At 38.0% G+C, this 25,593-nt stretch overlaps 1 long non-coding RNA gene across 1 annotated transcript in view; it reads right to left on the bottom strand.

Annotated features, from left to right (window-relative positions):
- Nucleotides 1-817: 817 nt before the first annotated feature.
- LOC142604078 (uncharacterized) overlaps nt 818-25,593 on the bottom strand; it is a 142,298-nt gene continuing 117,522 nt past the window's right edge. The window contains exon 3 of the long non-coding RNA XR_012837972.1: nt 818-940. This is a non-coding gene — a long non-coding RNA (uncharacterized LOC142604078). The remainder of the gene's footprint in view (nt 941-25,593) is intronic.

Raw genomic sequence — 25,593 nt, 5'->3', positions numbered from 1 at the left:
AGTTAAACCAGCTTTTCACAGCCATAGCCTCTTTGCAGACAAACATGCTTTAAAGGTAGATATTTTTTTCCCATGTCAGTTCATCAAACTATTTCATTTCTGAGAGTAATTTAAAGTAGAGGATTGTCTGAGGAATTGAAAAATTGGGAGAACTGTTTTCCTCATATGGTATGGCTGTAAATGAGGAGTGAGAACTAGTAGTCCCATAATTCAGGATAATTTGGAGCCTGGAAAGATAACTCACTCATTAAAAATAGCACTTCTCTCTTTTAGAATAAGCATTTCTTTTTTCTTTTTTCATTTTTTTTTCTTTTTCCTGCAGCAATACGATGCCTACAAAAAGGTCTGACTCTTGTTAAATTGTAAGCTTGACTTGCAAATTTAAAATTCTATTTTTAGGCTTTCCTGATTAAAGTAAAAATTTCAGATAAAGTTTGATACAAATAACAAGTAGAAAGAATAATCTACTAAAATGTAAGTTAGCATTCACTAATATATAACTACTGTAAATAAAAACAGGCATTCTTTATCATATATAGCTATAGGACAGTCACATTCTAAGAAAAAACAAACTACTTTTTTTCTCTTTGTTGCTGATCCACTTTTGTACTGTTTCATCTTGTTTCAAGTCAGCTTAAGGTTAAGATTTACATCCCAAGCATTTCCATTTTTGACGGCAATGTAACGAAACCAAATTGTAGCTTGCTAGTCATTCAGAAAAAAAGAAAATATATAATAGGCTTATGTACACTAGACAGTATTTTCAAGGGAGAAAAATAAAGGTAGCACAGATCCTCCAAGGTGACTCTACCTCTGAATAGGTGGCAAGCTGTTATTTCCTCCGTGTCACGGCTGGACTGCCTGCTGAGGGACGGCACGCCTTGTGATGAAGAGGGGCTTTCTGACAGGAGCCTGATGCACCATTCAGTTGAAAAAGGTGCTGGGAAAAAGATTATCAAAGCATAATGTCTTTATGAAGTGTGGCATTTTAACCACAGCTCTGAAACCCCTTCCCTCGTGTCCTTTTAAGAGGAAAATATATCTCAAGGGAAAAAGAGGGAAAGTCGCAGTATCTTGCCTGGCAGGTAATGGTGCACAGATGAAAAATCTTTTGCAAGGTGTATTCAGGAGGATAAAGAGAGAGATTTTACCGGGCTTTAAACACAGAGCTGTCAATCCCTCCATTAGCCAGAATATCAGGATATGTCTATACCCACACCGGGGAAAACTGTAGCCAGTGACTGAATCTGAAAATCCTTGAACAATTTAAGCAACCAAGTGCGGCTTGATTATACCCCACCTTGACCCAGGTGTTCTCCAAGCACAGAAAGTCGTCTGTGTGCAGGTGGCCATCCATTCACTGAAACGTCACGTGCCTTGGCAGCACCGGATCGTCTACAGGGTCTTTTTCTACCCTGGACCATGGCATGTGTCAGTGCAAATGTTTAGTCCGTACCACACAGAGCACACAGACTCTCTTGTTCCACATCAGTAGCCTTATTTGCCCCTTCAGCTAGCGAGTGGCAGTGAGTGTCTGTTTTCCGAAACAGAACTGGCCTATAATGATTTACAGAGATCTGAACTTAGCAGTAAATCAAGGAAAAAAGTCCCAGTTAGTGGATTTCCTTTAAAAGGCTGAGAGAAAATTGCATTTTTTCTTTTCCTCTTTTGGCTTTGTGTCTAAAATAAGCTTTCATTAAAGCTTATTCTGTCTGTGGTCCAGCTACAGTGGTTTAGAAAAATGCCTCAAGAATAGTGCAGCAACACTGTGCGAGGAAGCGGTGTCAGAAGACAGTGGCAGAAAAAAACAAAATTTAAAATGATTAAGCCCTTTCAAAGCCCTCAGGTTATAAGCTGTAAAAAAAAAAAAAAAAAAAAAAAATTTAAAAAAATCTGAATCCAGATGTAATGCTGACATTTTTTAGTCAAAACTAGGGTACTTGACGTTAGCATGATCCAATTCTTGGCACTGCCACGCATCATCAGAGTTCCAGTTTAAGTGCCTCACGAACAAGATCTCCCCAGGGAGCTGGGATCTCCAGTCAGATTTCATCTCCCATGAGCTACCAGCGTATGCTGAGGCATTATACCTCTTTGGGCAGATTCATGAGGATCTAACTTGTAACTATTTTTCCATTGTGAAAAATATTTTGGAAAATAACAATTATTTCCTCAAAACTACATTCAGGGTTAGAACCATTTTTTTTTTCTTTTCTATAAAAATAATGATTTAAGTTTTCTGACCCACACTAAAGAAGGTGCTATTATTCACTTAAAATATACTTGCACTAAAACTCCAATGTAACATAAAAATACCCAACTAGTAAGAAAATTTAGAGCATTTAATACAGAGCAGTAGGGAACCTGGTTAATTTGCCCTTGCAAGTTTTAACCTGACTGTAAGTTTCTTCTATGCTGCTATAAGTGAAAAACCCACTTTATGGAATAATAAAGCGATCTGAGGCTTTCCCTTACCAGGGCAGTCAAAGGAGCCCCAAAACCTTCATAAACATTAGTGAAGAATTCAGGATTAAGTCATTACCTGAGACATAGTTCTGGGCCATGGAAAGCTTTAATCTTTCCAGTCTTTCATTCTTCCAACTTTGAATCCTAATTTTAATCCCTGAAAGTTTGGGACACCGTTTAAAAGATCAGTGTTTAATGAGAACAATCCATCATCTGCTTGTCAAACAGCTGTAATGCTGTTGAGATCTACCTGGTAATAATGGATTTTTGAGAGAATCGATAGCTTGGATACATACATTTCAGGGTGCAAGAGTAAGGTACCTGAGGAAGGGGAAAGGATAGCTAAACAAAATGGTTTGGCACATGAATGATTCAGCTGACAAGAGGAATAATTTGAAAAAGTTATGAAGTAATAATCCAATTACATTTTTAACAGCACACAAGTTAACATTTCCCAAATATAAGTAGATATCACTCAGTCTCAGTGTAAAATAAACACTTTTCTTTTTAACAGATTACAGGACAGATGTTGCAGTATGGAATTGCAATTCAATAGTGCATCTTGGAGAATAAAGACTTTACAAGAGAAATAGCTGGCTTCTCCAAAAGAAACAGTTTTAAATGCTTGCAATATGCTGACCTTCAGGTGCTTTCCTCCTGTAGTGCAAGGAAATCACCAGCTGATTCAGAGCTTACCCTGACCAGAGAAATGTGTAGGAGGTCTCAGGAAGCCAAAGACTAGATCCAGAGTCTCTAGTCGGCCCAATCAAAGCAAGCCCTGCCTTGGCAGCCTTCTCCGTACTTCTAAGGAAAATGGTGCCAAGGACAATCTCCAACACTGATCATCCAAACTGCTGAACCGCTATCGTGCACCTTGGCGAGGATTTGGCTATGCCAGTCAGCACTCGCTCAGATGACACACTGGTCTGGTTTGAGGAGCAGCACGTACTAGGGACAGTTCCCATTGTGCAGATAAGGCCGCGCCAGGTTCAGCGCTCTTTACCACGCGCTGTTCTTCAACAGCATCCCAACACGCTTTGTACCCTCACCTCTGTAAGCTTCAGTCAGCGGTTCTGGGTCTGTGATCCAGGGACTACTGCCATGCAAGGGAGCTGCACAACCTTGGCTCTCTTGTACTGGGAAAACTATTATTAAGGTGTAAGAAAGTACATGTGGTAAGGCTATAAAAGATAAAACATGTGAAAACACAAAGTCGTTGTCTAATTTTTGAGACAAGAGCTGTGAACAGCTCAAGAATTCAAGAGGAAAAATACTTACATGAAAACGTGTAGAACTAGAAGAAAAAACAGCAGAGACTCAGAAGATGTTAATTCAGCAACACAAGAGGATCAGCTCGTTCTAAGAAGCAAAGCAGACTGACCCATCACCATTTGATTGACAATCGCTTGGCTGGTAAAGCCCCATCAGGCATTTCATGGGGTTGTGATGAGCATATTAATGTTTAGCCTAGTGGCTCATTATTCATAGTTAGCTACTACGTGCATTAGTAAATTTAAGAAGCTTTGCACCATCATTTGTGCATACACAGCCTACAGAAACTGTTTTATGATATAAGTTGCCCAAATTCTTGTGGCACAGGGAGGGAAGTTAGTTCCCTACATACACATGCAGACACACACACACAGAGTGTCTCAGAGACATGTGATGCCTATCCTTAGTTTCATGCTATGACATCATCACCGAGCTGAAAAGAAATGAGCACACACATACACAAATACTGTCTTAGGGACATAACAGACTGCATGAGGGCCAGAGGGGTCAGATGATCTGCAGTTATTTTGACAGGATCAATCTAGCCACAAGAAAACAGTCCTTGGACTTGTTTTATTTACCAGTGTAGTGCAGCTATACTGACCATCTGCTGCTTGCCTGGCAGGATATATAAAACTAGCTAATAATTCCACTCCCAATCTTAAAGTAAGGTTGAATGAGCACTGAGAACGAATTTTCCTAGGTCTGCTGAAGGTTCAGTTTGGTTGAGTTTGTGACCTCAGGAAAGGGTAAAAGAAACTCTGCCGAGTTGTGCAGATAGCATATTTTGAAATACATAATTTGATGTTTAATAAACAGGAGAAGTTACAGGATGGATCTTGGAGTATACAACTTTATGGGCAATAACAGAGCTTAACTTCAAGCCCCTCTACAATCCCTCTCTCAGTCAATTATAGATGCCCCTTTACCGCAGCAATACTCTGTTTTTACCTTGGTTACTTAGGGATGCAGGCTACATAAGGACTTTATTTTTTTTTCAGGAGCCATTACCTTTGAAAGTGTAGAGAGATCATCTGAAATCGATTACGAATTTACAATAAATTACTATACTGGTGACTTAGAGAACTAAACCCTTATGCATCCTAATAAATACTAAACAAAAAATGAGATCTCTATACCAGCTAAGTCAGTGGCCCAAATTAATTTAACTCTATAATCCCAAATAAATGTACACATGTCTTGGATTGTACTATCTGTGGTCTGTGCATGCACGTGCAAATACATGTATGCAAGGAGCTTCAGACACTATAGCTCCTGAGTCTCTCCACAAAATACTACAGAGAACTTTTACATATGGGATTAACGTCAAATAATTCTTGTCTAGAAGTGTGTGCTGATAGCAAATATTATGATAGCACTTCAAGACCTGTCGATATCATTACATTTGCAGTAGAGGTTTCCGAAAAAGATCATATAAAGATAAGAGGACTTCTCATAAGTGCAATTAATTAATATTTGATTAATAATAATGTGCGTATGCTGCTGTATTACTGAATGCCAGCATCCTATCAACTCTTACTGTTTGCTAACAAGCTGGCTGCAAATGCCTGTCTTCTAAAAGTGTAGTTGTGGGTATGGTCAAATGTCTACACTGGTAATAGGCATTGTGCAATCTGCCAAAAGTAGAAAATAGGGTTTATTACACAGAGCACTAAAAGGAATACAGAGAGTTCAATATCAAGCACTCAAAAGTTTGGCATGCCAAAATGAAGATTGCTTCTGTAGCCTTTATTCAGCAGTGCTGTTGGGAAGACAGGTTGCAGTAACTTGACCAAGTTTTTCGAAGTATAATATCCTTTTATACTGTCCACTCCTGGACACATTGCTTTTATAACTCACACAGAGGTTTCCTAGGTTTCTCATATTTGCTAATCTGTAAAAATCTAGGTAAAGTGAATATTAAGTTCAAGGCCCTAAGGAGAAGCTCCATGCTGAGGAGAAACACAGTCTATATAATAAAATAAGATGATATTTGAGGCATGTGATCTCTGCAGTTCCAACAGTAGATGATGTGACCATGCCCAGATATACCCAAGAGTACCAAGGCTACAGAACATGAGTGGAAAGACTGCTGCCTGACATTAACAGCATCGTGCGGTGATAATTACAGATGGACTGTGAACTTAAATCCTGGCTGTCTTGGAGCCTGGTCAGTCCATTTTCCAGCAGTCATAAATTTCAGGCCAATGCTCACATATCAGCTAACTCATTTGAATGGTTCTTCACCGTATCATTTAGCAACTGTTGACTGTATGCATCAATCATTAAGGTAAGCAGCTTTTGCTGGAGTTGTAGTAAAAGCTATTTTTCAGTTTTGAAAGAAAGTCAGTGGCAAGGCTACCTAATATTGTAACATTCTTCCTATTTAACCTTTAATGCCAAAAACCTTGATCTAAGAGATGGTCACCCTTTAGGACACAGAAATAACACTTAGCCTGCTTGTCATTAGAAGCAGTCTGAATATCAAGTGTTGAGCAGTTGTGAACTACTGATCTCAGGCCAGATGGTATAAACAAAGACTCATTTGTACTCTAGCTACTTAGAAAAATTCAGAATCTGACCTCCTTGTTTTGCAAGTATTTATTTAAATGAATAACAATGGACATATTTATTCAAGCATATTGCAATTTGCTGCAGTTTGTAAACAGAGGTAACACCAAACAGCTTTAGCCTTGTGTTTGTAATCCCTGAAAGGTATATGTATTAGAAAAGATAACCTTAGACTTTAACTTCCAAAACAGAAGTTCAAGTATCATCATATAACTGAATACGCTCCTGGTTTCTATGCATCATTTTTTACTTCTACTATTTTTTGAAAGGCTCCTTTAGCCAACCCCAAAATTGCACAGAAGGAAAAGTGCAGCTTCCTCAATCTGCATGTGGATTACTGAGTGGAAAAGAAAATGAATGCATTTTTCATATAGGATCTGTAAATCACAGGACCCGATGGAATCGGATTAACTAACAGAGAATTAAAGTAGATAATTTTTGGCATTCCTGCTTAACTGGTAATTTTATGGCAAGCAAGTTAGGCAAGCAGCAGATGAGAGAGAGAGAGAGTTCAATCAACATCAAAAAATATGCTGACTTCCAGAGAACAACTGGGCTTTGGAGGGAAGGTTAGCACACATGTATATTGTGGATCTGATGCTGCTTTCTCTCTTTCACAATTCCTCTGACACTAGATCCAGGCTGTTTATAGACATGAACAAAACAGAACTTGGTTTACTTTTTGGATAGGTATTCTTTTTTCTCAAATACCAAGACAGCATCTTTCCTTCTGATGCAGAAAAAACAGAATGTTGCCCACATTATATAGCTCAAGGAAGCAGGATCAAAAAAACAAATGCAACCAAAAAAATCTCAAATTGCTACTGACCGTTTCCTTAGTGAATCAAGGTGATTCTACCTGTACCTTCCTTCAGCTTGTTTTATCATATGATTCCAAATGGAGCTGGAGTAAAGTAAATCCAGAATGTTAGATTTGGATTCAAAAACCAATATAATGTCGTGATAGATGTATATTTTTTATTTTTTTTTCCCAAGAGCCAGTATATATTTTGATGTGGGCAGCCTATAGACCTTTGAGATGATAGCAGTCTATGAGCCTCCATGAAAGACATTTAGATCAACCAGCTTGGCTAGAGCTATAACAGTGAGGCCCAATAGCATTTAAGCATGGGTGTTTTCATTCTGGAATAAGATTGCTTTTACTTTCCCAGTTTAAGCTGGAAAAAAAAGACTTTGGTAAAATATCAAATTTGTAGTATGTTTAAAAAGAAAAATGAAAAAACCTTAATTCTAGATCAGCTGTTTGCAAAACCAGTGAAACTAGTTGAGAAACCTATGTTTTGACACAATGCTTTTGACTTCAAATACATAAAAAGATTTTTGGTGTTCTATACTTATGAAAAAGACTATACTTCATTTCTGCTGTGTCTTGATTAGACTAAAGCATAATTCGCAACCCTGTGAATGTGAGAAGGGCATCTAGTATCCACCACTGGCTCAAATGTTGTGTTTCCAGTTTCACGCTGATGTGAATTTGTAAAGTTATGGAAATAAAGGCTGCAGTTGTGTTTAAACGAGCCCTTCTTTAACTGGTTGTGCTCTTGAAGTTATCTCATTCTCCAAGAAAATCCATCATCTCTGGACAGTATTATCATTTAACATCTTCTTTTCTGGAACACGCATACATACAAAAATAACAGTTTTGCCACACGCTTCCATTATATGCCCACTGACTGACAATTTGCTCACAATCTGCTCTTGCCATCTGAATCTTGTTAAGTTCGAACTTTTTTGGTCTGTGAAAGATGGTTTTACTTTCCTGAGTCCAACACAGAACAAATAATCTGTCAAGCAGCTATTCTTATAAACCACAAGAGTCACTACAAAGGTTAAACAGAAGACTCCACATAATGAGCGGCTTTTCTTTTTGCATCACGTTCAGTTCCCTAAATATAATGCAAGCTAGATCTACTTCTTTATTTCAATTAACATGCTCCACTTTCTATTAGATGCTATTCTATCAAACCAAAATTGTTAATTTTTCTGTTTTATTAAACAGATCCTAGTACAAAATCCATCTCTTACGTTCCATATCTCACATGTAGAGACTGCAGACCACACCACTGTGTGCAGCCCTGTCAAGTGCCTGACAGGTGAATCCGGTATCAAAGAGCAAAATCAAGACTGCCTACTTTTCAGATGAAAATCTCAGAGCAGACATATTAGGCTTTATTCTCCACATTTACAAAACTGATTTTGACAGTTACTAATCATTTATACAGTTCAAAGGAAAGAACCAAGTCCTACACTGCTTACCCAGTGTGACCAGCAGTGTGTGACAAAGGAGTGTTTTTGCACCCCATAGGATGAAGTATATTATTATATATCTGTTACAAAAACCACCCACACTATGGGTAAAAGTCTTGTTTGCCCTCCTGAAGAACTCTATCAGAAACATGGTGGATTTGAAGACTGATGAAGCAAGTTTCTTAATACACTTCTAGTCAGTCTCTTTAATGATCCCATTTCCTCCAAGTTTTTAGAAAAGTTGTCTGTGGAAAAAACTAATTGAATAACAACTTTCTCATGAATTAGATCTCTGAATTGAGCTGGGGTTAAATGGCAAACTGATTTTCAGCTAACTGCTTCTCATGTAGTTCACACTTCTGAGTGCATGGCTTCAAATCTGCTCGCTCATACTGTTGTTGCCTAGGCTGGAGTGACTATTAAATTTTGTAATTAGCGGAATGTAATTATTTCCCGTAATGGGCTGTAAATTCACATTATGCCATAAATCATTCTTATGTACACTTAAGGACTCATTACTCTTCTTAGCAACTGACTAGCATATTTACTAAGCACAGAAATGTTCAACTGGAGTACCCTGTAGGTTACTGGGAAAGCATTAGTTGTTCTTAAATGAAATCTCTTTGGTGGGGGGAAGTGGTTAGCGGTAGGAAAAGTGTGGTTCTACCACTGTGGTTAGAAATAAGTCTTGAGAACCTGATTCAGAAAGGTACTAAAAAAAAGATTTGCATATCAGTTCCATTGGGATCATTTATTGTCCTCATTAAAGCTCTTAAATGCTTTCTTAAATCATCTTCTGAAATAAGAGTCAAGGAAAGAGAACTGCTGTTATGACTAAAGAAGATTTGTCAGTGAGGACAGCAGCTTCCTCCACAGTGACAGAACACCAAAATCTATGAATGTGCTAAACCCGAGCCAGAACAACTGCAAGCACGGGCAGCGCTTCCCAGGCCTGCACACCCGGCACAGATACCCTTTGACATCCCCCTTCCCACTGCTTTTGCATCACAGCCGCGCGGGCTCCCTCCTGCTGCCTGCTCACACCTGCCAGAAGCAGGCTTCCCCGGCTGCCGTATGGTCACGCAGCAGCAGCGAAGCCCAGGCTGGTGTTCAGGCAAACTGTGCTATAAGCATGGCTCCTGTGCCATACGGACAGCTCACCTCCCGGGAGCTCCTGCAACAAGCCTTGCATGTGCCTTACCATCTACAATTTTGTACTTTGGGAGGGTAAAAACACCTGAAAAGGCTGGTGCTATTCTGAGTAGAGACGACTAAAGTTTATTATACTATTACACCGAGATGAAGACTCTATGCTCATGTGGTCTTTGAATTAGGTCTTCCTTGGAGATACCGTATTTGTCACCTCTTGGCGTGTTAAAGGAAGCAGAAGCTCAACGTATCTTACAACACTGCCATCAAGAAAGGATAGTGCAGGAAAAGGGAATTGGTCCAATAGGGAAACCCCCCCCCACAACCCAATCTTAAGGATCCAGCACAAAGGTTGTATTCTGTGTTGTGAGACGATTCAGATTCTTTCATATACTGACCTAATATTCTTATAGCATGCATGTACCTGTGCCTGTACCATCCTAATAAGTGTTCATGAAGGGTAAACCAGACCTGAGATACTTGACTCCTCAGCAGAATAGATTCAAGTATTATGTATAGACATTAAGTAGGCAAACGTCCCCTTTTACAAGATGGAGGATTTCAGTAAAAAGTCTTTCTTGCTTTTTTCCCCATACTGCTTTTGTTGCAGCCTTTCCTCTCTCCCAAATAAGATCTTATCCTATCTATCTCCTCTTCTTATTCTTAATCAATGATGAAAATAAAAGCTTAGGCAATGGTGAAACAAGATCAGCTCCTGATGTCTTTTCTGACAGAACTCTGCAATCTGCTCTGGGCAGGCTGGCTGCCAGACCCAGGGAGAGACCAGCCAACACTCGAAGAAGGGTCAGAATCTCTTTTCCTTGTTGCTGGTTGGCTGGTTAGACACTCCTCACCATTAAACCCTCCTTTACTGTGGTCCTGGTCCAGCAGTACTGGCACAGACAAGAAGCCTTCCTATAATATTTACAAGACATCCATAAGATATGTGACCCTTATAAAAAAAGGATAAATCTAAACCAGGAAAAAGAAATCCCCATCTGCACCGAGACCATTTGCAATTAGTATTGTCCGGATGTATAAAATGTGAGGGCTGCAAAAATATCCTAACGTCCTTCAAACCCAACACAGAGTGTTAATGATTGCTTTAATTGGAAAAAAAAGGAGGGGGGAAAAAAAAAAGGATAATCCAACAGATAGTAGCAATGAACTAAATGAACTAAATGCCAATAAAGGGAATCTGAGAATAAGCTTAACAGATTTGCTGGAGAAACAACTGCAGCACAGACCTTGAAGGCATTAGTTTGTGGCCAACAAAGATCAGTTATCTGCTGGTCTAACTCTGATCCTTTGCATGTGATTAACAAAGGTGAAGGGAAGCATCTCCGGGGACCTGTCACAGTGAAAGACAGACAATTTAAGACAGAGTCTTTGTTTATGTTGTGACTAAACTTCAAACTCTACTTCTGTCCGTGAATTTACCCCATCCCCACTGGGCACTGTCAGATCCCATCAGCCTTGTTCCCTTACCTTGCGGAAAATTCTGTCGAAACATGCACAAGCCTTTTTGCTTCCCTGAGGCTTCGCTGGTGCAACTGAAAAACCTAATACGGTTATTTCAGCTAAACACATGGTAAGCATGTCTGTGTTAGACCTAGACAAAACCTAACCCAATTAAACAGTCCCTGTTCGTAATGCTTTTCTAATGTGTGGTACCTGTGACCAAAACCACACACTTTGCCACGCTTCAGAGAAGGCTGTCATGAAGTGCTGAACTCTTCAGTACAATTTGGTCATTGGAAGAACATTTGTTGTTTTTTTAAAAATGTTTCTTCTTCAGGAGTGATTGGACAACAGCACACGGTTATCAAGTGCAGAACCAGAGTGTTTCACGCTTTTCAAGTACAGAGTTTTGCATCAATATTATTATGAGGGGTGCACATTAAAAGACATACACGGCGTTGTTCTGGCAAGACTGTTCAAGAATGGCCTCAGCATGGTTTTAAAGACCAGCCACTGTGAGGAGTTTTCTGACTCTGCTTTGGGTCTGGTTTTGCACTCCGCTACCTCTTCCAGCCATGCCTGTACCTGCATTAACAGGCTGCCCTTCAGCCCCGTTAGGGCGCAACAAGAATCCACCAAGATGACTGTGACTTTCACAATACACTTTTTGACCAGTAGCAGGAAAGTCTGCTTATTGCCTGCATGCAGTGAAGGAGGAATTTGGAGCAGACCTGGAAAGCTGTAAATAAATACTTTTTTATTTTTCTATATATGCTGGCTTTCAAAAGGGGCAAAGAAGATCTCAAATATAAGAAAAAATGAAAACTGCTTTTCAGAAACTGAATGTGTAGTATTTCCAACTAAATATGAAAAGCAGTTTCATGTATTGCTTCCTCTGTCCACTTTATAACTCTGTAAAATACTATTAAAATCTACAGTAATTCTGAGATTCTTATGTTCAATAAAAGAGTCAATAAGAAGCTGTTATGGTAACAAACCGTTTTCCGTTAATTGCATATCTGCTTACCATGCAAAGCTTTCTCAAGGACTTCTGTTTCTATAAAACGTTTCATAGCAGAGAATAAAGTTATAAAATATCGATAATTAATTTTTAGATGAATTAATATTTCCTTTCTGTTCCTTATTTTGTTTGTTTTCCCTTCCTTTTCCAGATTATTATATAGCTTTAATAATTTTGAAAAACTTTTAGTCAATTCCACCAATTCTTTATCAGGTGTAGAAGCTTTTGAAACATTGAAAGCTGGGACAGGGAGGGAGCACAGCCAACCAACTGCTGGTCCGTATCCTGCTTTCAGACCCTGTTGTGGTCTACTACTTTGTACTAAAGAGGGTTTGTACCTGAAGCAGAACTGTGGCAAGGTGTTCGGAGTCTGTCAAGAAATATTTGTTTCTAGGGTTATGGAATTGCTCATGAACACCCCAATAAAAAAAGCCCTTGCAATTTCAATACCTTTCAGTTACGTCGAATTTTTTTCTCCCACAAAATATTTAAAAGATAGAAAATCTAATTTCTTTTCTTCTAACCTTTTTCCTCTTGCATCCTGTCCTGGAAAGTTTCTCATTTTCTACTTCCCTTCATATCTTTCTCTCACTGGTTTTTACTTTCGATTGCTCATCTTTTTCTTGGCAATCCTTTACTACCTCCACACACACAACCCAGTATATATCTGATGAATACTTAAGTCCACAAACCAAACTATAATACAACTTCTTAAGTCAACACCTAAGCAAAGATCTTTCCTGGGGTAAGGAAAGATTTTTTAAATTTTTTTATTATTTTTTTTTAAACTTCATTAATGTTAAAACCTACATTGCTCCACAACCATTTCTCCTAAACTTTGCTGAATTAAATTAATTGAAGCTAATATAAGCCTAGCTAGCTCTGGGCTGGTATATCTTACAGTCCATTCCTCATGTATGGTTATGACTAAACTTGGTATCTTATTATTATCTAAGTAACAAGCCTCATAATAAGCCTAGTTAAATAATTAATCAAAAATAAATCATGCAATAAATTTGCTTAGGACTGCTGAAGACAGAGGTTAACTCAACAGAACATAGTCTTGAAAGAATTTGAGTTTAGAAAGGTAACTCTGCCTCTACAACCAATTATAAGGATATAAACAGTATTTTAAATCACAGCCTAGAGATTCAGGTTTCTTTTTTAATGGAAATAATCACCTACCTCCTTTTGACTACATTTACAATCCAATATAATAAGTAGGGCTATGCAAAACAATTGATTTTTGTACTCATTATTTTTTAGTAATTGATCTTCCCAATTATGTAGGAAAAGGCTTTAGGGTAACCAAATTTTTAACTCTCTTCAAACAGTCTGAATACATTTTTACATTAAAGATATGAAAATAAAAACAATTCACAGATTTTAGGGTGAATTTATTCTCATGATCCTTCTGAGAAATGACGAGTGTTTTTCCAGCCAAGCAAAATTGGTAAATGTTGCCCTCAGCAAGCATGTGGCTTATATTAAGTGTCTTTATATTTCTTCTCATTTAGAAATTTCCTGTAAGTTTTAATCCAGTATGTCCGTTATGATGAAGAGTTTTATTTGCACACACAGACATTAGATCTATTCATTGATGTTGTTAGCTGTCATTAGATGGCAGAGTGGAAAGTCAGTCTTAGTCTGTAGACTATGTATTTCACAATGAATGAAAGGAAAGCACAGAGGAGAAAACTTTATGCAGCAAAAGATGACAAATTAGTATAGCTCTATCTTAAATTCACAGTTAGTACAAGATAAAATGAGTAAGTTCAAAGGCAACTCATAAATCAAACTTACGAAATGAAAGTAAAGAATTCATGCACAAATGGAATTTTCTGACAGCAAAACCAGTGTTGAGCACTTCACAATATTAAAATAAATATGAATAAATCAGAAACAAACAAAAATTACAGGTAGGAGCAAATACCTAAGAAAGCACTGAGTGGGAGCACAGTGTCTAACTTAATACCGAAGCAACCTTGTCTGCACTGAACACAAGGGGAATATTTAGCAAAAGTGTGACTTACCACAGCGGAATATCTTTAGAAACCTCACAAAGCTCCTAATGCAGGCCAATGATTTCAAATATTTATATATGGATGGATTGTGACTAACACTCTGACAGGCTTTGGGGTATCCTGAATTAGCCAAATACAGATTAACGTAGTAATTCCTCTCTATAACAGATCTTTTATGTACTTTAAAACATTTTTATGAAAACAGATCAGAAGGAACGTACTCCTGACTTTCTCTTGGAACGGGGAAAAAAATATGTTGCAAATGTGTATTACTGTTTTAAGCCATTAGAAGTTCAAATAATTTTGATAAAGTATATGCTATATTTCATCTTATTCAAAAGCGTAATGAATCACACAGTCCTCCAGTCAGCCATCTTTGGGCTTATGAAGAGAGCAAAGGGTTGCTGCGAACACGCACACTGTCCTCACTGGGGTATTCTGCAAGTCCACCCTGAAATCAGGCATGTGCCCTGGCTGAATTACTCCCAGTAAAGTCTAAAGAGAGACATTACTGATTTCATTCATATAACAAGTAGCATCTTTAAATAAACCAAAAGGAAGATCACAGATATTTAACCTACATTTTAATTCTGCAGTTATTCATTGAACTGTTAAAAGAAAGGTAAAGTTCCCTGCCTTTTAGAGATAGCTGCAGAGATTTTATTAATTAAGTATAAATATCTATTGGGAAAAATATTTCTGGTCACTACAGACAATACAGGTGTGTTCCCCTTCCCCTCCCCATTTCTACTTGGTTTAAATATTTCCGATTTCAATGAACTGAAAAATGTACAAAGAACAAGTGAAATATGAGCAGAAGGGACCATTTACAGAAAGGATTTCCACACTTCAACAGAGGACTCTGGCCCCTTGGAGACTTATTAGCACATTGTGATTCTTCTTATGAAGAGTAAGGATTTTCAGTATTTAATTACTGTAGACTAGGATAAAATGACACGTTTCCTCCTTGGACATGTTTTCTTTAGGGTTCTAGGACCACCTTTCAGCTGCTATCAAAAGGTAGCAAGAATGAGCTAGTGAAACAAAGATTGCTTGGGAGAAACACAGTAACTCAGAGAGAAAAGAGTGCCTGATATTTCCAAGTTTAATAGCTAAAACATCTCAAAAAAACTTTGACAGACTGATCTAAGTAGAGCAGCTAAGAGGCTTTTATTCAGATTTACATGAGCTGACAATTTTAAAACAATTATTCTAACTGTGAGAAGTTTTGAGTGAGATTAGAGAAAAAATGACTGGTCAGATAAACAAATCTTACAGCTGAGCTGTTGGCCCAGAGAAACAGAATACTATAGCTGGTAATGTGGATGTATCTAGACAAAAGACTATTACCTCCAGAATTACAAATCTGGCACCACACTTCCTTTAATGAGTAAATAAAAAAAACCAGAATACAATATTAATGAATGTTCAAATGACTTTCAGTATTAGTTTATCAGTGCTATATAAATAAATCACATGGAAAGCATTTCCGATGGGACATTTTGATATTTGCATATCCTTAATCTTCAATATAAATTGGAGAAATCTGTAAGAGCGGAAAGTGTAAATACTGTGTGCTGTTTTCTAATAACCAAACCCATTTTAATAATAATCGAGCCTGTGCCTGGAGATCAAGACAGAATTTGATGGGTGCTGGGGTATGCTTCATTTGTTTCACTTTATGAAGTGCAGCCATCCTGAGGAAAGAGAAAGATCGAGACTAAATTTATAACACAAGTAATGTAAAATGCCTTTTTGGTATGTTATGCTGCGGAACTTTTTCAAGAACAGGAAGAAAAGTAGATCTTAGAGCTTAAGAATGAGCAATCTCAAGTAGTCATTGACTTTCAGATCCAGACCACCATCATCTTGATATTCCCACCTCTCTCTGTTAGTTTGGGTATGAGTCCTTTACGATTATATTCATTGCTTCGCCCTGTGCTCTTTGATTTGTATTCTAGTGTGTGATATATGCTCCAGTTAAAAAACACCTCCATATAAAACATGTCCTAAGACTGGAACACATTTATAGATGGATGTGAAGGATCACTTTGAGAGGAGACAATTTTTCCAGTATGGAAAAGAGGAAAAATGCTTCTTCCAAAGAAAAGAGGAAAAATGCCTAAGTAATAAAACCAGAAAAATTATATAGTCTTTCTGAACTGGTGGCAAGTCATTGATTTCAATAGCATAACAATGATCATTTGAGAACATGACTGAAACTCTCCTGAAGTTTTGAAAATGAACCCAGAATGTGAACCTTGCCCAGAACTTGTCCATTCAAGTTAATGCAAGGATCTTTTATTATTGAACTCAGCCAAGACATTCATTCTCATATTATCTGTCCCTTTATAATGAAGAGCAAGCACAGCACTTCACAAACACAGCTGTTTCTGTTAAAGTTGTTATTCATATTGTGGAAGAGCCACATTTCTTCCAGATATGTCTATTTTTTTTTTTTTTTTATCATCTTCAAAGTTCTCCTGGAGTTATCCTTGTTTAATTTATCTGCTAGTATTGATCTGTTTCTTGTTTAAGAGAAGATGATTGTTCAGATATATCTTCAACAATCAATACTAATCGATCAAATGAGCTTTGATTTAGTACTTTTGACCAGTTTGGTTTTGATGCTTTTCTCAAGCTATGCAGGATCAGATGTATCAGTTCAATTAAATTTTCTGATGGGCTCAGCATCCCCAGGGAAGGACAGATTTTCAGGAGAGTGTCGTTTCCATTCAGACTATAAAATAAGTGACTTGACACTCAAATTGAACTCATACTTGTGCTAAAAGATTTGCAAACCTGAAAACACTTGTGGATACTATAAATTTGCATTCATGGCTATAGGAATATATTTTTTTCATGTTTTGCAGCATGTGGGAATAGGAGTTTATTTAACTCTACATGGTCCAAGAAGACTAAGATGATGAAGACATCTACATTTGAATATGTCATCCTTATTTTTGTTATATGGAGAATATATGCACCCCTTCTTCAGTGGGAAGAAATCAGCATTTCTAATTCATGATTCATCTCATCTTGAAGTAGAAAATAAATCAGAAGAATCACATTCTAAAAGTGCTTGTTTCTGTCCATTCATTATAGAGGAAGCCTAGGGGGGAAGGGCCATATTTTTATATATATATATATGTACACACACACGCACTGTAGTTGGACTCACCTTCAGTAGTTTACTAAAAACATGATTTCTTCCTTATATTTGACATACCTCATTTTAAAGTGATTGTGCTACATACAATATTTAAAGGCAATATTACTCTCTAAACAATATTGTTTTCTCTAAATTTCAGCAACAGCACGTAGGACGTGGGCTTAGGGTTGGTTTTCTTTTATCTTGTGAAGAAAACAAAAAACAGTCCAGAGTAGCAGTTACCCTGTACCTGCAATGACAAGAAATAGGAAGTTTTACTTCCTAGAGTTTATGACATTTTATGATGATATTTTCTGAAAAATATTTTCCTCTTTTTTTTTTTCTTTTATCCCTAGAGCATGGAACATTGTTAGAATAATCCTAATTGTAACCGTACAAGTTCACATCTAGCAGTTACAAAGCTGCAAGCCAAAGAGCTAAAATCAAGAATGAACACTATCTAACATAGTAATGAGTACTGAGTTGTAGGAAGTAGCATAGGTGATTCAGTAAGTGGCATTTTCTGGTTTGAACGTAAATTCAAGAAAACTCCCAGCTACATAAGAATGTGTTTTGGAAGCATTTTCATTCATAGGCAATCAAGGTCAACAGGTACTTTTGGTTGTTAGAGCACCCAGTACACTTAGAAGTCATCCACGGAACATCCTGATGACACGTTTGTCTTGTTCTGCTTGTCTAAAGACTCCTTAAAGCTTCAGCTGAATACATTCTTCTGAATAGAGGAAAGCAGTGCTGCTCTGTGCCGGTAAAATGAACAGCATGTGTATTTTCATGTCTGGTGGTACTACAGGCTTCCCACAATTTCAGGGTGATTAAAAGATACAGTTTGAGTTTGGGGAAGCCTGTGCATCCTAAGATATAAATATAAAAGTTATCCAGCAGGAAGAAATAAATAGGGGCCAGGATTTTGGGAAAAAAACAATTTATGTAGTGGTCCTGCAGGATAAACTGTAGCAAAGAGTCAACTTCACTGCATCAAGGAGGAGACAGTTGTAGCCTGTGATGTGCTCCAAAGGAGAGAGAGGTGCATAGACCTTCCAAGCTGAGAGACGAGCAAGGACAGTGAGGGACTAAATCTGATTTTACTGAAAACCTACTCAGTATGGGCAAAAGTCTGAGGGGCTAATACTGGACTCACAGACCCTTACTGCTTGGACATATTCTAATGCCTGGGATTGATAAAAAGCCCTTTGGGTAGAGGAATGTTTATGTCAGAGGCATATTGATATTTTTGGCTCAGTTTGTGTTTGCCAGTTGCTGAAGTATTGGTTTTGCAAAACTGATAAAGTACTGCATCATTAGACATATTTCCTGTATTTGCAGGTGTATAGGGTATAACAAAATACTAGTGACCGAAGCACAGCGATGCTTTTCGGAAGTATCCTTAGGCTCCATGCTGGCATTCCTCATAAATACACCTCCCCCTGTGTTTTGTTCACTGTTTGCTCTTTTTGTACTCTGGAGAACAAACTGAATACCATAAGTGTTTTTTTAGGCAGGTAAGTAATTATCAGCTCTTACAATGCCTGATTTACAAAACATAAAAATAGAACTGCCTTTTTACTGACAGCTAGCTCAGATGAATGAGCTAAATCCCATCTCTGGTGTTTTTAAATGCCTATAATGTGCTGCTTACTGGCAAAGCATGTGCCTCATCCGCCTTTCCCCACACAAGCTAGCTCTGAGAGGTGATAGGTACCTAGAGACAACACTCAGTATAGCAATATACTCATGGGAAAAAACTGAGATTGATTTTTTTCATCTGTACTAGGGTTTTAGCATTTACACTGTTTTGCTAGTATTGCAACCCTATATTTGCACAGGATGTTTATGGTTATTATATTGGACATTTCTCATCTATATTTGCAGAACATGCTGATGGCTTTTTTTTCTTAAGAGTCAGCTGTTATTTTTCCCCTCCTAGGGAATGACAATGATGCTATTTTAAGTAAGAGCTGATACTCATAGTCAAAAGACTCATTTCACTGAGACCCACAATACATTTCTGCTTACAGCACACTGACTTGCTAACTCAAGACTTTTAGAAAGACATAACATTTCTTGCAAAGAATTCAGGGCAAGGTTGATGTGAAAACTCTGCTGGCAAGATAAAACCTTATCCTATCATCCTCTCTCTCCTTGAGCGATACCTCTGCCCATGAAAGCCTGTTAAGCCCAGAATTTAGGGTACCATTGCTCCAAACTCATTTAGGTCTAACTCCTCAGCAAACTCCAAATATTTTATAAATATTTGTATTTACTGTACAAGATGATACTTTTAAAGACACAGGCGTGCTTTGTAGCGACATAAATAAAATGGTGCTACTAACGTCTGGGGCAGGTGTACATACTTTGTATGCTTTCTAGAATAGGAAGCCATATTTTATTTTTTCAGCTGAACATACCAGCAGGTACCACAGGGGTGACGACATCAATTTCAGTCCTCTTTCTTGAACCTTTAAGGAAAACTTGTACTCTATCCATCATCCAGGAGGCCAGTCTGCTAGTAAGCACTGAAAGTGCTGATCTCTGCTAGATACTCATTTCAATCCATTGCTTGCTGTAAATAGGATTCTGCTAAAAGTAAAGCAAAACTATGAAGCATAGAACTACACAGCTGTGCTTTTGTATGACTTCATTTTCAAAGAGAAAACCAATTGATCATACTACACAGTGGAGCGTAACTCTCGATCTCTCCCACTGAACTGGCTCTCAGATTCACAGGTACTAGAAGAAAGCTTCCCTTTTTCCTAGTGTGGGTGGAGGAATGCAAGCGTATTGTGGGTACACATGCACTTGACCACATATACAAATCTCAATGCACCAGAACCTATTTGGGTAGGAGAAGAGGGGCTATGTCTTTAAGGCAAGAGACTGTTTGAAATAAGAAGCCACAGCTTCTCATTGCCACTGACAGTGACATATCCACATAAGAGAATAAATCTGTAATATATTTAAGTTCTATGTTTTCCCACAGCTCCCAAGCACAGTTTATGATTCTACCAGAGCAATCACTCTGCAAAACATCCTTCTACCTCCCAAGTCATGTTTAAATCAATTGTTTTTTGTGGAAAAATAGCAGGATGATGTATGGCTGAAGATAATAATATCTGGGGAAAAGATATAAAATAGTAACCTTTCATCTTCTGTCGCTGGAGGAGTGGCCTTGATTGAAAGCTTTTTTTTTTCTTTCCAGTCTAATTTATAATAATTTGAACAACACATCTTCAGCTATGGCCTTCTAGAGTGTGGTGGGTTGACCCTGGCTGATGGCAGATACCCACCAAAGCTGCTCTATCACTCCCCTCCTCAGCTGCTCAGGGGACGGAAAATGTAAGGAAAGGTTCATGGATTGAGATAAGGGCAGGGAGAGATCAACTCACCAATTACCATCATGGGCAAAACAGACTCAACTTGGGAAAATTAATTTAATTTATTACTGATCAAATCAGAGTAGAGTAATGAGAAATAAAACAAAATCTTAAAACACCTTCCCCTCCACTCCTCCCTCACCAGGCTCAACTTCACTCCCCATTTCTCTCCCTCGTCCCCCCCAGCGGCACAGGGGGATGGGGGTTGTGGTCAGTTTATCACACGTTGTCACTGCCGTGCCTTCCTCCTCAGAGGGAGGGCTCCTCACACTCTTCCCCTGCTCCAGCGTGGGGTCCCTCTCATGGGAGACAGTCCTCCCCAAACTTCTCCAACATGAGTCCTTCCCACAGGCTGCAGTTCTTCACGAACTGCTCCAGCGTAGGTCCCTTCCATGGGGTGCAGTCCTTCCATTCTGCTCACTAGGTTGCCTTGGTTTTTCTCCCATTCGCAGTTAAGTGATACACACACATATGCGACAACTCTGTGAATGCAAAAGCACAATTGCTTTTCTCTTCTGAGGTTTGGTAGAGATGGTAGTTCTCGAGATACAGCTGAAATTTGAATTGTCAGGGGTTTAAGAAATTATTCCCTTCTTCTATGAAATTCTAAACTTCCCCTTTTTCACACTAGAATAAAATCCAGATTTCTTTGGTGATATTCTGTCAGCAATTTCAGACTGATTTGTCTACATCTTCCATGTAACGCTGTACCCATAGAGCTACAGAGACAGTTTATATTGTACCGTTCAAACAATTCTGCCCCCAGTGAACAAGAAAATGCTCATTAGTGCTAATAAGACAGCCTAGAAAGCTAGGAAACTCAAGATGTGTTGGGAAAATGCCTGGTTTGAACCAAAATAAAGCAGGAATATGAACATGAAACTTCTATAACCTTTCACCTCTGAGGGTGTTAGAGGTGGACTGAGAAGCTTTCAGCTTCTAAAATCTGTTGTTGTTGTTCCACATTTTTGTAGAAATGACCTAATATCAACAATTGCTGCACCAAAATGACATGGACCTTCTTAAAAATTTTGTGGTAGAGTTTCACCATAAATATACATGCTTTAGTATTTTTTTGGAATAGGTTGTTTTATTTTCACCTTCCCTTTGCAGTATGCATTGTAAAAAAAAAAAAAAAAAAAGGTAATAATCCCATGAGAGCATTGGCAGAATCTCTTATGTTTAACAATGGCATGAAATTCACAGCTCACCATCATCATCTCTCCTCTTCCTTGCCATCCTTGTTTGATAATATTTTTTTTAAGAACAGGATGGAGGCTTTGAGATCCCTAATCCTTTGTCAAATTTGGCTTAAAATTGCTTGAAAGGTCAAAAGTTTTTTGGAGCAGGAGATGAACAATGCGATCACATAAGTCTTATCTTCAAAGGACAGCAGGAAAAAAAATATGCCATTTAAAATTAAAAAGCCAATTCTTATCTGTTCTTAAGTGGACTTTAATTACCTTGCAGGGAAAAAAACCTGCCTTGGTCTATTCATTATGTATTGTTTTTCCTTACTGATGATGGTTCTGCTAATCTTTGATTTTCAAAGTATTTTTAAAATGTTTGAATTATTATAAGAGTAGAAATTAGAAAATTCAGTTAATTAGTATTTAGTCCATTCTGCTTTGAAATTCTGTTTTGAAACACTTTTTTGTGTCTTTGAGTAATAGGAAACTGCATGTTTCCATTATTTTCTAGATAATCATCAACTCACCATTTACTACTAGGTCACTATTATTTCCTTTAAATATCTGAAAATCTATGTTACCCAGACTAAGTCTTTGCTTAATGTCCTCAGTAGCGAGAGGTACGTGAGTACATGAAGGATACTTTTGGGGAGGGAGGGGGGAAGGGAAGGAGGGTCTTATTCCTTTCCATCCCTGGTGGGGAGCTTTCCCAAACAAAAGGACAGGGCATGCATGGTACGATCTGACTGCAGTCACACACTCTTGCATTCAGAGTTTCTTACACACTACCTTATGTCAATTTTTCCTTTTTTCTTTTCTTTTCTTTAATTGTAAGTATTTTCAGCTGTCCTTCACTTTCTAACTGCCTGGGATGAATCCAGCAACAGATATTCAGTACCAGTATTCTAAATCAACTCTTGTTATCTGACACTATTTTTGGATTTCTTTATATAGATTATTTCCCTCTTATTTATTTATTTCTGGCTGACAGATACCAGCATTCATCTGAACATGCTGATCAATGTAAGCTGCTCTTTGTAATTAGACTTTTTTAATTAAAACAGATTAAGATGAGTTATTTGCATAAAATCAGCTTTGCTACTAAGAAACCTTTATTGGTATTTACATGATTGCCTTCTGCACATTTGCTTTTATAATTATACACATGCTAGCTCTTAATGGAATGAAAAGGGCACTAGGACCCCATGTTTTTAATCTGCTATCATTTACATCCCAAAGTTGCCAAATAGGTGCTTGACTAAAGATAGTTTTGCAGTGGAATAGTGAGCACAGGTTTTGTTCATCTGATCTTGAAGGTACACTTGTACTCTTATCTGTTTTCAATTGTAGTAATTAAAAAAAGAGACTAAAGCAACTTAATAGTAACTAAACCTCCTTTGCAAAGACAATACTTCTAAACAATGGCAAACAAAAAGAAAAAAAAAATCTGCAGTTCAGCACAGATCCCTTCGAAGTTAGTGAAGTTCTCTGACAAAACAATAGACTGCCACAGAATAAAAGTGGTTTTAGAGGACACAATTACATTCATAGGCCAGCTTGAGCCTTGGTTCTTTTCCCCAGCAAAAACCCTCCAAAAGGGGTTTGCACTACAAAACTAGAATCTCTGAAAAAGAATGATTGCTGGGTTTATATGCTGAAGAAATATAGGAAAGGGGAAAAAACGTCAACTTTGTTATACTTCACAGCTGAGAGGAGAATGTGATGTTGACATCCAACTGCTGAATTAGTTGTACCCACCCTGCCATTCTAAATACATCTCATTAGTTACCCTGAGGTGAGTTCAGCATTGATTCCCTCTGTATCGCAATACACTAATACAGGTATGAAGAGTCACTTGAGCAGTAGGACAACGCTCTTTATTTACATGAGAGGCGCATAACCACAATGCCTGTAGGCGCTCTCACTAAAGCTTAAAAAATAGATTGACCTCAGGAAACAATCTGTATTCAAAATTAAATAGTTCTAACATAGGACTGGTTTTAAAGAAAACAAACCACACACCCCCACCCACAGCCGCCGCTCCCCCAAGCATCAGAAAGGGCTGAGAGGTTTGCAACGTGATTCCATCACATTGCTCGCGTTTCAAGGTATCTGGTGACACAGCCTCAAAAAGCCCACTTGAGAATTTAAGACATTTTCAAAGTAACCAGGATCCTGGTAGACTATAGATGGACTTGGTTTTCAGTTTTCAGCAAAATCAAATACAACTCTCTTTGGAAATTAAAGAGAGAAGAGAGAGAGATGGAGCAGGGGGCTGTCCAAGGCTTTTTCTCAAAAGCAGATGAAAATACCCCATTTGCTCCCTCCTCCATCTATACTTGCTAAAATTGATCCTCATGTAGAAAGCTTTTAATTTTTTTTAACCTTGCTTTTCAAAAGAAAAAAATAAATGGAAGTTTCAAGTATTTCTAACCAACTCTCATTCCAAGCAGCCATAAAGTTTTTATATGATCAGGCTCAATGATCAGATTTTCAGATACAGAGTTTGTGAATTATCTATAAAAATAAATGAACTTCTATTCTGTGATTTAAAATACATTGGAGGTCACTGCAAAAGTTAACCTGTGTCCGAACCTTTATGGAATTTCAATATGCTTAGTGCTTTTTGGGGCTGAATCTTTAACATCCTCTAGGGTATGAAAAAAAGGCTTTAGAGTTCTTCTGGACTTCCCTTAGATGGCTCATGTCTTTGATAGCTATGTAGCCTTCTGAAGAAACCCAAAGAGAATGATAATCATATGACAAAATGTGGCAAAGGGGCCTGAAAACTTGTGCTGTTTGATACCTCTCTCGAGAGGCCCACCTTTGAACACTGAGGCTGCTGCTATGTTCACCAGCAACTTAGGGGTTGTTGAGGAGCAGCCACAGACCTGATTTATTTTTAGAAATCACTTTTGAGACATAAAGCCTTCTGCAAAGATACTAAGTATCACAAAGAAATCATCCATTCTTGCCAAGTCTCAAATCTTCTAACCCTCCCTGCTCAACTTTTCAAGGCCATCAATCAGTAACATCATAAACCTCATGATTACATTTCATATATGCATAAAATATGGGTTGTTTACGACATCCCGCTTGTCAAGCAATTAAAAATCTGCAGACATTCATAAAACTTAAGGTAGAAGAAACGTTGCAGATCTGAAACCTTCCATAAACATCCATCTGTCTATCTCATAATAGATATGAGAATGCCTGCAGACAAATCTTGGTAAGGAAGGATGCGGAAGAATTGATGGCCCAGGTTACCTGGGACTCAGAATTGTCCCTGCAACAGCACTGTGGGTCACAGCAGATGTCACACGTACGTGGACAGAATCTCACTGGCACCGACCTCTACATCTTAAAGATGTGTCTGTTTAATATCATGAAAACGATCACTCCTGGGCCTCTTTCAGAAGGAAGAGGAAATACTCATAGGAAATAGCAGTAAATGGTAGCAAAGCAGAAGAAATATTAAATCTCTGAGAAGGCCAAGTAGAGAATAAATGAGCAGTTTTACCGTGGACCCACTGGCTCTCTGCAAGAGACAGGTGCTATTTTACAGACTGCGTAAAGATATCTCAGGTTTATGCTAGCCTGGGAATTAACTCACCATGTTCATGAAAAG

This window comes from Balearica regulorum, chromosome 1 (assembly GCF_011004875.1).
Source record: "Balearica regulorum gibbericeps isolate bBalReg1 chromosome 1, bBalReg1.pri, whole genome shotgun sequence".
NCBI lineage: Eukaryota > Metazoa > Chordata > Aves > Gruiformes > Gruidae > Balearica > Balearica regulorum.
The sequence above is the reverse complement of the archived record's forward strand: the minus strand, read 5'-3'. Positions and strand labels throughout refer to the sequence as shown.